The sequence below is a fragment of the Pleurodeles waltl genome, chromosome 9 (assembly GCF_031143425.1).
Source record: "Pleurodeles waltl isolate 20211129_DDA chromosome 9, aPleWal1.hap1.20221129, whole genome shotgun sequence".
Lineage (NCBI taxonomy): Eukaryota > Metazoa > Chordata > Amphibia > Caudata > Salamandridae > Pleurodeles > Pleurodeles waltl.
In genome coordinates, this window is record NC_090448.1 from 398,137,236 (window position 1) to 398,149,649 (window position 12,414).

Below are 12,414 nucleotides of genomic sequence, written 5' to 3' on the forward strand. Positions count from 1 at the left end.
GGGCCGAAATCCTTTGTGAATACTGGCCCGCTTGTAAAGGGTTCAGTGAAACCCCTTTTGCCTCTGCAGGTCTTCTAGGACTGCCCATAGCATAAATCATTAAACTATGGATAAAGTAACCTTTCCAGATCACCCCTTCCGCATCCTTCACTTTGTGCCACCCTGTGCGTTTTGTGTTTCGAGGTGAGTGTCGTTGGAACTTATCAAGCCATCAGTGCCCCATCCTGTCGAGCTCCAGACTCGGACAGGCTCATCTCGTTTGGCAGCTGCTTTTGGGCCTGTTGTCTAGCTGTGTGACAGGTGTGGCAGAAACTGATGCACCAACTGCATCTCTCTTTAATGTTTTAACGTGTCAAGAAGAATGCCTTAAAATGCAAAATCCAATCAGATTGTCCAATGCGTCCCAAACGCAGGGTACTACTTGTTATAAAACATTTGCTAATACACGCAGGTTAGTGTCCTTACAGTGCACCATAATAATCCCCAACCAGCATACTTCCTCTCCCCCTCCTCCTCAACGTGTGTGTGCATGTGTCCGTGCGCACGCATTTGAGGATAGCTGTCTATATTGCTCCCTCTGTTGCAGTTATTCTCTTTGTGAGGGAGTTTGTGCTGCTTCTGAGTGCTCCATCGTACCTGGAAGAAACGACTCAGGGCCTGATTTAGGTCTTAGTGGACAAGTTACTCTATCACAAACGTGAAGGTTATCCATCCACCGTATTACAACGTCTATAGGATATAATGGAATTGTAATACGGCAGACAGGACATCTGTCACTTTTGCAACAGAGTAACCCTGTCCGCCAAGATCTAAATCAGGCCCCCAGCCCGTGATCACAAATGTCAGAAATATAACATTGAGGGCCAGTGCTAGAATGGACAGATGGATCCCGGATCCTTCAGCAATATTATTCAGTCGGGCTGGGGATCCATCTGGCCCCAGTGAAATATGCTGAATTATTCCCGGTGTAATTTGCCAATACTATAACACAATTCAGCAGCACCCACACAGTATCTGCTTTATGTTCAGAATAGCAATGTGCAGGCAGTGAGGGGGCTTTTTTATTTACTCTTCCAGCTGAACTCAAAACAAAGGGCAAATTTAAAGGGCCATCAGCCCTCTTCTTGTTCGAGTCTAACTGTGCCTGGGAGCTATCTGCAGCCTAGCACCTAGATGCCAATACAATGGAAGCAAATAAAGGCACCCAGCTTGTTATCACCTCACAAGCACTTAAGAGAAATGTAATTATTGAACAAATTTGGAGGCAGGTGTTTGAATTCCTACAAGCTCTATGCATAGGTAATATGCATGCACTGTAAGAATGTCAGGTCTATCGGTATGTAGGAATATTTACATGAGTAACAACTTAAACAGTACTTGCTATTTTTTTATATAATCCTTTTATAAGGCCACTCATCCCACCGTAGGGTGTCAGAGTGCTTTCCATCACACTCACATATTATACATTGGCAATAAATCATAATTATGTAGTATAAATCAATGTACAGGATGTTTCATAACACAAATGGGGTTTCAAGGTGTAGGAGTTACACATCTTTACTGTTACGGATTATATGCTAAGAGTGTATGGCCGGAAAAAACACAAACTCAGGATTTAAAACGTAATGCAGTGCTTGGTGTTGTCCTTTATTACTACCTGAAGAAAACCTTTCTACCAGCCTTCTAATAAAAGATTAAGAAAAAACAATAAGGTTCTAAACCCATGTCTTGCAGTTTGCGTGCGTGTCCTTGATGCTGGTTCATTGCTTACTGTGCTATGTTAGAATGATTACAATTTATGAACTACAAGTAATAAAAAGATCTCCACTTGCATCAACACAGTGACCCGTTTACCGATCTACATTACATATTAATCTGATATCTGCATGTTAAAGGGCGTGCTTTGCAGAAGACACATTTACCATCTATTCTACTTTTAGTCATAGATGTAACTAAACAAAACGCAGATCTCTCTAACAAGTGCTTTAACTGCCAGAGTTATTTTACCATTTGTATTATTCCCTAGGAATTACTCGGCACACAAAGCTCTCTGCGCAGGTGTTTTAACCCCACACGTTATTTTAAATGCAGCCATTTAAGTTAGAAGAGATTTACTGTCACATTTCTCCTTGGTGACAATTCCTTTGATACATTTAAAAAAAAAAAATTATAAGTTGACTCTCAGACTTCTTTTCATAACTCTGCCCTTTGTATTTCCAAACCCTTTTTGTTGCCCACCTTGACCCCCAATTTATGGATTCCCATAGTAAAGTTTTTCAGGTTCTAGCACTTCTGAGGGCCTTATTATGCTCTCTGTAGTAGTCTATCTGGGGTCGGTAATGGAACGTATCTGCCTTACTGAGATTACAAGGCCCTCAAAAACTCCGCAGGTCTGAAGGTTTTCACCTAGACACTGTGCCTCCTCAAAGAAGGCAACAAGTCCAGGTGAAATACATATTGACAACATGTCAGAATCGGTACAGAAATGCCAATTACGACAGGCTATTCCCTAAAAACTGCTAATGGAACATAATGAAACCAAATTACTGATGCCCAAATGTTGGAGTGGAAATAACTGGGCCACGTCCTTGCCTTTAAGAGAGGCCTGTCATCCTGGTGGGCTCAGTGGTGTGAGTTACTTCGCTGAATGGAATTACAAATCCCAAGACAACGCAATGATGTGGAAGTGCTTACCTTAGTGCAAACACACCAGCTGTGAGAGCCTACTTCACAGCGCACAGTGACTGCGTGTTAAAAGAATTCCTCTCCAGTGACAGTGACTGGCACTCCAGATCTCGCAGACATGTCTGTTATGGGTTTAATAGTCCTCTGAGTCTGGTAAGAGGTTACCCTCAGGCACACACAGTGTATCCTGACAAGGCAAGCAACGAGGAGGAGGGAGGAAGCGAGACTGATTATTTAGGCTGCTGTGATGTGCCAGGGGGCGTTTTCCCAATTGAATTGCTGTCTTGCCTGCGCAGACTGATGGTATTTGTTAGAAGTGCCGTGGCACTCTCGGGGTGGGTAAGAGGAAGCAGAGATGAACTATTGGAACGGATGATCAGGAACTGTAAGGTGGTGGTGTGTGATAGAGAATGGTCCCGTGACATGCTACAATGTATATGTGGAGAGGGCTTTTTTTATTTCCGTGTGTTGTAGAGTGCCTCTCGAGTCACCTCCCGGCCGATTGAAAGGAGTAGACCGAGAAGATTATTCACCACTTCAGCCCCTGCTTCACACTCACACACAGTTACATGTTGATCCATCAGTGTGCTCTGTCGATTACCCCTTCGCCTATCTGCAATTGCCCACACATTCAGTAAAACACCTGCACATACAACCTCTCGTAAACATACGCAAACCTGTCCTTTAATTACCGAGCACTTTTACCACTAATAAGAAAAAGCATTGTTAGCTTTGCCAGTGCTTGCCCTCGTTCATGATGTTCACGAAGAAGTCTGGCTTTGCCAGACCTAAAAGGACTTTTTCTAAAAAAAAGTGTCTAAAAATAATGTAACGGATACATGAAGAACCAAAACGAAACCGCTTTTCCTAATGTGCTCAAAGATGAGGTGATGCTCTCTTATGCAAGACCACTGCATATTATAAGCAGTCTCTGTTGCGACACCAGTCTGCACATGCTCACTGGTGTATGTTCAGTGTGAATCAAAGCCAACCTTTAGAGGACAGCTGCACTAATGTGTGCCTGCTCATTGTAAACAAAATCTTAACTCTAGTAGAGACATTTATCGCTGCATGCTCACTGGCAACCATATTATGTCACTATTCCCCTTTGCTCAGTCTCTAAAAACAAAAAAATACACCAATATAGTCAGTGCAGCAGACACAACTCATTACCACATGCTAGAAGCAGAGATACTAATCATAAACCTATGCTGAAAAGAGACAACGGATGAAACGCTGACCAGGTGAAATTAGCACCATACTTAAACATCAGAGCATGTATAGCAATGGACACGTATTGCTACGTGTTCTAAGGAGAAATAATAATTGTTAGCACATTCTCAGAAAAGACTTTAAGCAGTGGAAGTGAAGAGCTCCTGAACATTTGCAGTGGGCTGCGTTGGCTGGTAACTTTTCAAAGTGGTGGGGCATAATACTAGCCACACGTTTACTCATTTTTTTCAAAATTTGTCCTGGGTTTTCCTTATATGTTAAGAATTAGCTCCAGTGTTCCAATGCCATTCTTTTGTTATGTGTACCCCCTTATGCCAAGGACTACCTACAACATAGAAGTGCCAGAATTTTACCATTGATATTGCCCATAAACCATGGATGACCCATATGTCAAAAATTGCCTCTAGTATGTCAGAGCCAGACTTTTATCATGGTTTGCTTCTGCAAGCCCACCCGCCCTCCAAACACACACACACATGGGAATATGCCATGCCTGTCCTTGTCGAACCTAGGAATTACTTCCAGAATTCCAACACCAGCATTTTAAAATAGGTGTCTCCAAATTCCACACACACAAATATGTCTTGCCTGTGCTACTTGAAGCCAAGTGGTACTTCCAGTATTCCAGTGTCTACATTTTGCAATAGGAGCTCTTGCTTATGTCAATAATTATCTCCAATGTGCCAACATCAGATTTCATCACTGGTGCCCTCATTTCAAATATTTCCACCAGTATGCCAGCATCAGCATTTTTCCACAGGTGGTCCTGTTGCAAGAATTATTTCCCATGTGCCCGAAGCCTGCATTTTGCCATGGTCCCCTCCCTTATGCCAACAACTACCTCCAATAGGCCTGCAAGAGCATGTTACTATGGGTGCCAAGAAGAGAACCCTACCTTAAAATTAGTTGTTCATGCAATTGTTATTCAGGCACAATTGTTGTTTAGACAGTAGTTGTTCAGTACTTAGTTGTAGAGACTTTTTTGTTGTTTAGCATAGTGGTTTAGGCTATAGTTGTTTAGGACCTAGTTGTTCTGTCACATATTCGCACTATATATGCTAAATAAAATAGATTGTGCCTGATCGGATTGTTGTTGAATTATTGCCCTCAGGCATCTACAGTCTACGTATCCACCTACAGAATTCTGTCATAATTAACAGCAGTCTGTAGAGAGATTGTTCCTCACTTCTCCTAGTACTCCTGTCATCAGGAGCCTCGAGGCGAGACTAAAGAGGATGACCGGTGCATTGGCAGTGTTCATGAAAACACAGAAGTCCTGTTTTCATGACCACTACCAAGTTAACTAATTTGCAGTTGTGGGCAGAGACAAAGGGCAGAAAGTGGCGACTCACAGGAGGCAATGCTTTATCCTGAAGCCCCTGTTAGGGATCCAACACTACTTGTGGATCTGTTCTTTCGTCAATATCTATTTGCAAGAAATGTCTGTCTCCTGTTCAAGCTCGGGGGAGAAAATGTGGAATACTGGCTAGAGCTGCTGACTTTGGAGCTGGGCGGCCAGGTTTGAGTCTCGGCGTCTGCTCAACATCCTGTAGTTCTGGGTGAATCACTTAATCTCCCCATGCCTTCTAAAAATGAATGTGTCTTTGTGTATCGTGTAAAGCACTCCAATACCTTTGGGTTGAGTTTGCTCTATATAAAACTGCAAAAAACAAAAAATAATCACTCCTAGCATGTATCAATGGCAAAGAAAGTAATTAATTGATAAACCCACACAATGTGAGATACTAATCAATCTATATTCACTGATGACACATTTCTAGTGCTGTTTCCTCTGTACTCTGTCATGCTAAAGACATTCTAAATACACCAACAACAAATGTGCAGTAGAAAAAAACTCATTACTGGATGCTCAAAGGAGATGTACTAATTATCTGCCTACACTCATAATTTTCACCCCAAGTAAATCTGATCGGAGTAAAATAGCAGCACACTGCTGGCTACAGTATCCATAGCGGAAGAAACATGTTACTACATGCTCAGAGGTGAAACACTCATCACCAGTGCATGCTCATAAAATGCCTTAAGCACCGAACATGAGCAGCTCATGCACCTTTGTAGATAATTTTAATTTGTGGTATGGACCTGTTCTTTCATGGAACAGTTCATTGCATTCTTTTGCAATCAGCGACTGTCTCCTTCAGCTTTGCTTCACATTCACTCCTGGTATGAATCAGTGACATTAAAAACACTGTGGTGACAGACTCATACAACTTAAGGCTACCAACCTGATAAATGACGATGCTGGCCACAAACAGTGGTCACAAATTCCTCATAAACTTTTTCTGACCAATCTCTGATTTTGCGTGTGACCTATTTGATAAAAGGTTGTATAGCAAAATCTGTAGTCGACGGGGGTCGCACAACTGCCTACCTAAAGAATATTTATTAGTCAGGTCGCTATTTGTGATTCACTGTGATTACCAACAGACTCAGGAATGGTGTCCTTCAAAAAACAGCTGACCACCATCACTGTGTTTGCATTACCAAACGAAAAACTTTTTTAGAGTAGCCTGTATTCCTTTAAAGAACTGATGCCTCTTTTAAAAGAAACATAGTGTCCTGTTTGGGACTACACTGGGGTAGCAGGCTGTGGTCCACTGAGCCACTCCCAGCTCCCTACAAAAGTTGCATGACACAATTCTCAAAGAGGAAGGGGCTTCAGGAGGCCTCTCCTCCTTTGTGAAACAGTTACCACCTAAGTTGAGGTGTTGGTAACTGGTCAGTGGTTTCCAATACCAATTGTGCAGGGGCGGCTCCTCTGTAAGTGCGGGGGGAGCATCACCCCTCTCCCCCCACCAGCAGCAGAATCTGCAAACCTTTCACAACGAGGGGATAATAAACTATGTTTACTATCCCCTCGTTGTGAAAGGGATGGGGCATCTGGGATAAGGAGCAGAGAGGGGGAGTGCTCTGCACTCCCCCTCACTGAGCATGTATGTTTTGCTGGACTGGAGAGAGCCTGCACAGGCTCCCAGTCTGCCTGGGAGCATCTGGCTGGGCCTCCCAGCCCATCCTGACGCTGCTTTGAGCAGTGTCAGGATTGGCTGCAGGGCAGGCTGGGAGCCTGTGCCTGCGTGCAGCCATCAGGGAAGAGGAGCGCGGGACGTGTCGAAAAGGTGTTTATTTTTTCTCCCAACCGCCCTGCACGCCACACCCGCCCCGCTCCTTGTGAGCGAAGCGAGCTGCGACTGCAGTTGTGGTTACAACCCAATGACACATAGCATAATGACTGGCAGTTAGGAAGGAACTCCCCTTTTATGTCCCTCCCTAATTTTGATTTGATATGGGTCGCTAAACATTTTGCGAGTTCGGAAATGCATTCCCGACTCACAAAATAGATTTAGTAGATTGTAAAAATATTTTTAATTTGCAAATCCTCTGATTTTCCAAATCACATGGTTTGTAAATGCAAAACGGTTTCATAGACCTGGCCCTTCAATCACTGCATGTTCACTACTTGAATTTCTGTTCCTATTTCCTTTTACTCTAATATGCTAAAGACTAATGTAAGAACATTGAGAGCGCATATCAGTAGAAACAGCTGTAGCAGAAAAGTCTGCTGAAAATGCTCAAAATATGCAACTCTGAATAGGCCAAATTAGCAACAGATCACACAACTGGCATAAGAAATTGTTATTACATGTTCACAGGCATTCTTTTGCGATTCAGGTCTTTATCTTCATGCTCATCCACTCTTTACGTGTGGCTATGAAAGCACTCCATAGGCAGATTCGCTCAGTTTATCCACCAATGAAGTCTTGGAGCACAGATGGAAAGTCATGAATCAGATGAGAACGCACAGACAATTGGAGAGTATTGGTCCGACATCGGCAAAGACCCTCAGGGAAGGGAATGTCATGCCTCGGACTTGTACAGACAGTGCTAAATGGAGGTCTTGGCTGTGCATATAAATCACTGGGAAATGAAGCACTAGTGTGAATGTGACCACACAGAGCACCGTGGTACCCTCTGGTTGTGAAAAATGAGCAGTGAATATGGAACTTCAGGCCAAGGCATGTGCAGAAGGAACCAGGGAATGTTAAGCTCCATGTATGTCAGCACAGCATAATGAGCCTGTGACAGGTCCTAAGATGTGCATGCAGAGCGGAGGTGCCAGAGCACTAGTATGCACATGTGGTACTGGGGCAGTTTTGTCAGGTCTGTAATATGAATGCAAAGCCCAAGCGGGACAGCATGCTGTAGATGGGCCACAGCTATACATAAAGGTAAGAATTAGCCAGTTGCTCGAGGGGCAAGGGTAATTAATGATAACAGAAAACAAAAGTGGCCCTTAGGCTGATCTAGTCAAAAATATATTAGAAGGGCATAATTCATTTTATAATGTTTATTTCATTGTAACACTCCTTGTACATTAATATTGTATAGGCACCAAAGACTCCTGTATACGTTCAACAAATAATCTATAACAATATTTACAAACACAAAAACTCAAGACCAACCAGAACACAAACTGTGAGAGGCCTCGACAGTGTTCTTCATAGCACAGCCCAAAGCGGAACAAACATTTCCTGTCTTTGCAGTATTGGCCTCTTCGCGGTTGGAGTTGACGTTTTGGTTCTACTACAACAATTCGCTAGGACAAAATTTGGTGTGGATCAAAGAATACAACAACAGTGGTGCTTTACAAGGAAGGTAAGGTCCTATAAACGCTGTCACAGACGTGATAATACAGCGCTTCATAAATTGATCACGTAGAAAGCTAACCCACATGAAAGGGCCAAGGCGGATGCTTTATGGGAAAAAAATCTCTTCAAGAAGTGTCTTTACAATCTTCACAGTTGTGTGAGGGAGATTAGATAGATAGATAGATAGATAGATAGATGCATCTTGGAATATGGTATCTAATCGACCAAATTCACACAGACCCTCCACTTTATGGGAACTTGGTGTAGTCGCACGGTTCCATTTGACAACCAACATCGGACTATGAGGACCAGTGTCTAGACCCCTTGCAGCCTGTGTTATATTAGGTCTTGAGTTTTTGTGTTAAATGTTAGTCGTTGGCCCTATACAAGTGAGATCATTGTTGGCAGTATATTATTAATATTCAAGCAGCGTTATGATGAAATAAACTTTACAACGTGGATTATTCCCTTCCGAAATATGTTTGCTTGAATGTGGCCTAAGTGGCACTTTTTCTGTAGATGGGCTTCATAAATCACCAGGGTGTCAGGCATCTGGTTTGTGCACAGCACATGGCGAATTTGGAAATGTAAGGGCTTTAATGTGTGCACCTAGCACAAATGAAATGCTAAATATCATATGTATCCCAAAAAGTACAGGGAATTATCAGTACTCTGATACCCACATTCAGCTGCGGGGAGTGTCAAACGCTAGATGTGCATGCGGAGGTCTTGCGGGAATGTTAGGCCTCACATTGGCACCTACACCGTTAATGAAATGTCTGGACGCTGCTGTATGCACCTTGATCAGCTGAAATGTCAGGCTTTAGGTGTAGAGTAGAGAGAAGGAAGTGTCAGTAATCGGCATACAATACTGGGGCAATCTGAACCTTCGCATGCAGAGAGACCTGGAACGAATGTCGGCCTCGGTGTGGCAGTCACAGCACAGCACTGTGGAAATGGCAGGCCTCGACATGCACATAGAGCAGTGGACAGAATAGCAGCCCTCAAATGTGTACCGACAAGTTCACAAGAAAGCAGCGTGTCATTCCCATACACACACTGCTGTGGACGCAGATGTGCACAACCCCCACTGTAAGTAGAACTTGAAGCCTTGCGTGTGTGCAGGTTTCTGATTGAAATAGCAGACCCCGTGTGCACTAGTCAGCGGGTCTTCAGATGTACACATAAACACGTAAGTGCATGTCGGACTTCAGGGGGACACACAGGAAAGAACGGCCTCGCGCGTGAACGCGCAGAGAGGAGCGCTCGGCTTCACATATGCAAATAAACACTGGTGATTGCCGGGTGTGTGCACTACTGGGAAAAGGTCACCCTCGGAAATCTATCGAGGATGTAGCCGGCGAGGACAGGAGCACATAAGCCTCAGATGTACATACGATGCACTGCGGTGTCTTGTCATCATGCGGTCTCTTAGACCACCGTACCCCACCCCAGCCCGCCCCGCTTCTCTGCTTTGCCACTTTTCCACTTACTTTTCTAGAAGATGTCGTGACACTTGCGACTCTCCCTCCTGCTCGACCTCCTTTCTCCGCGTTCCTCAGCCTCTCCTGGGAAATGGCCCCGAGAGCGCAGTCCATCCAGAAAGTTGTAAATCCATTGTTTTTGTGAAATACAATATTTTTCAACTGTTCCACGTCTTCTGCTAAAGGCTAGCGAGCACCCGGGTTCGGTCCTCTGTGCCGCCTCCTTTGGGCCTCAGTCCCCTGCTTGGTTTGTTGTCCGCCCTCCTTTCGTTCCCGACCTCCAGCACCCCAAGAAACCCTCGCATTCCACGCGGCCCCGTTCTCGGGCGTCGTATCCACTCCCTCGGTCTCCTCTTTTTCCAAAAGGCTTATTCCCTATTCAGGTGGAAGAAAGGCCCGTCCCTCGTGAAGATGCGGCTTATGGCCAGCGCGCCAGACCGTTCTGGCGTGACTGAGTCCAAAGGAGACTCCTGTGAGGAGGGGGGCGTGAGGGGGGTTTCTAAGAATGGCCCCACTTCAAGGGGGGCACACAAAGCGGGGTGCTGTGGTGCACAGCTGCGAGGTGCAGATGTTTGCCTGTGGTCCTCCGATGCCTTCAGCGTAGGCCTCTAAGCTGTCACAGTTGGGAGACCACCTAACCCCCCTTCTCGCCCCCATTCCTCATTTCAGGGCTTTTGTGACTTGGGGAATCAGGGGAAGGTGCAGGGGTTCAAATGACGCTTGATATAAGCCGTCGGTTGCTCTTTTCCCGTGTGCTGTGTGTGGATGAAGAGTCTAACAGGTTTTGTGGGCTGCAGTGATGGTTTTGTGCTGGGCTTGCATTTCTTCACGCTTTCTGGTGTGACCGACGAAAGGATTGAGTCTCGGTGATCTTTGTCGAACTTTATTATCTGGGAAGAAAATATATAACATTCAGCATTGAGAGGAATAAAATCATTTTGTACAAAATATACACCACCACAAATTTACCTAATTACTTCAAGGCGGTTAGGTTCTCAGCGCATTGTGCAAAGGTAAGCCCTCACTCAGTTGCCCAGCTTTATTTTTTTTATTTTTCATTTGTTTTATATTAGCACGGGTGTGTTAGAGCGTTGCACATTATTATTTACAGTCATAACATAAAACAGACATTTGATTAACATATAATTACTTAAGGTACAGTTCATAAGAGAAAGCGGGGGGTATCAGATTAATTGACTGACATCTCCAGAAGTTGTATCCTGCACCAAAATGTACAAATTCGGTTGCAGTAATTTTCTTTGTTGCCAAATTTTCTGTTAAACGGCCTTAAAGGAGGAGTGCGTGGTCGGATCCGGTTATTCAGGGTTACTTAATCGTTTAAAAATAAAGCAGTAGGGTATCTATGTATCATGGTTTATGCTCAGCTTGTGGATATTCCCAGTTTCTACTTCTGACAAATGTACAAATTATCTGAAGACCACCCGGCAGCGTTTGCCTGTCCCTCCCCGTTGAAGAAGTTTCTGTTCTAGGAACATCCACCCGATGAAACATCTCTCTGCAGCCCCAATGTGTATTTTAATACAGCCATTCTCCGACGTGATAACCAGTCTGAAAACACCCATTACGTTATATTTCACCTACTTTACAAGAGAAAATGAAATAAGCAACAAAGGACTCAAGCAATGCCATTTTTGGCGTTTATGGTTTTTTATTTCAATTTGAGAAGCGCTGCACGCTGAAAGTTGATTTTTGCTGGAACACTTCTATTTATACAATCGTGGGAGAAGCGAATGGGAAACTAATGCAGGTGGTGATCGTCCCGGCTGCCAGCCAAGCGTGTAATACACGCGCCCTTATTCCAGACGCCTTCTCACGCGCACAGCTACGCCTGCACGAGGCTGCCGCCTGCCTCTGATGCGGGGCGGCAGCAGGAGTGCTTTCAGCCCGGTTTCCACTCATGGCTTCGACGTGTACTTCAAGACAAATACAACTTCATATAATGATCACGTGATTTCTTTCATTATTCATTTGGTTTCTTATGCAGTGTTGTTAGAAACCAGGAGGGCCACTGACAGCGATGCTGCTTTATGACATCGTCAGCAGTGTCTCCTTTGTGAGCAGGTCAGCAGGGAGGCCACCCTTTGTGGCTATCAGCAGTGGGGGATCGTGCCTTCCGATGCCAGGAGTGGGAACTGGCACGGTTGGAGGCATCAGCAGGGCGACATCCCTTATATCATCAGCGCTGAGCTCTGCTTGGCTTGGTATGAGCAGCGAGGAGGGCTCTCTAGAATGTCAACACTGCTTTTATTTCCTTAACAGTGACCGAGGGTGCTCTGAAAGTTATCAGAGACATTGTACTCCTCTATATTGTTACCAGCGGGATG

At 44.5% G+C, this 12,414-nt stretch overlaps 2 protein-coding genes across 4 annotated transcripts in view; one reads left to right on the forward strand and one right to left on the reverse strand.

The window, feature by feature from the left end:
• The window catches only part of MACROD1 (mono-ADP ribosylhydrolase 1), a 2,310,829-nt gene that overhangs the window by 609,244 nt on the left and 1,689,171 nt on the right, over positions 1–12,414 (forward strand). The window lies entirely within an intron of this gene.
• FLRT1 (fibronectin leucine rich transmembrane protein 1) overlaps positions 1–12,414 on the reverse strand; it is a 369,338-nt gene that overhangs the window by 32,549 nt on the left and 324,375 nt on the right. For both annotated transcript variants that reach the window (XM_069207110.1, XM_069207111.1), the window contains exon 2: positions 10,079–10,959. The gene's annotated coding sequence lies outside the window, so the exon portion shown is untranslated. The remainder of the gene's footprint in view (positions 1–10,078; positions 10,960–12,414) is intronic.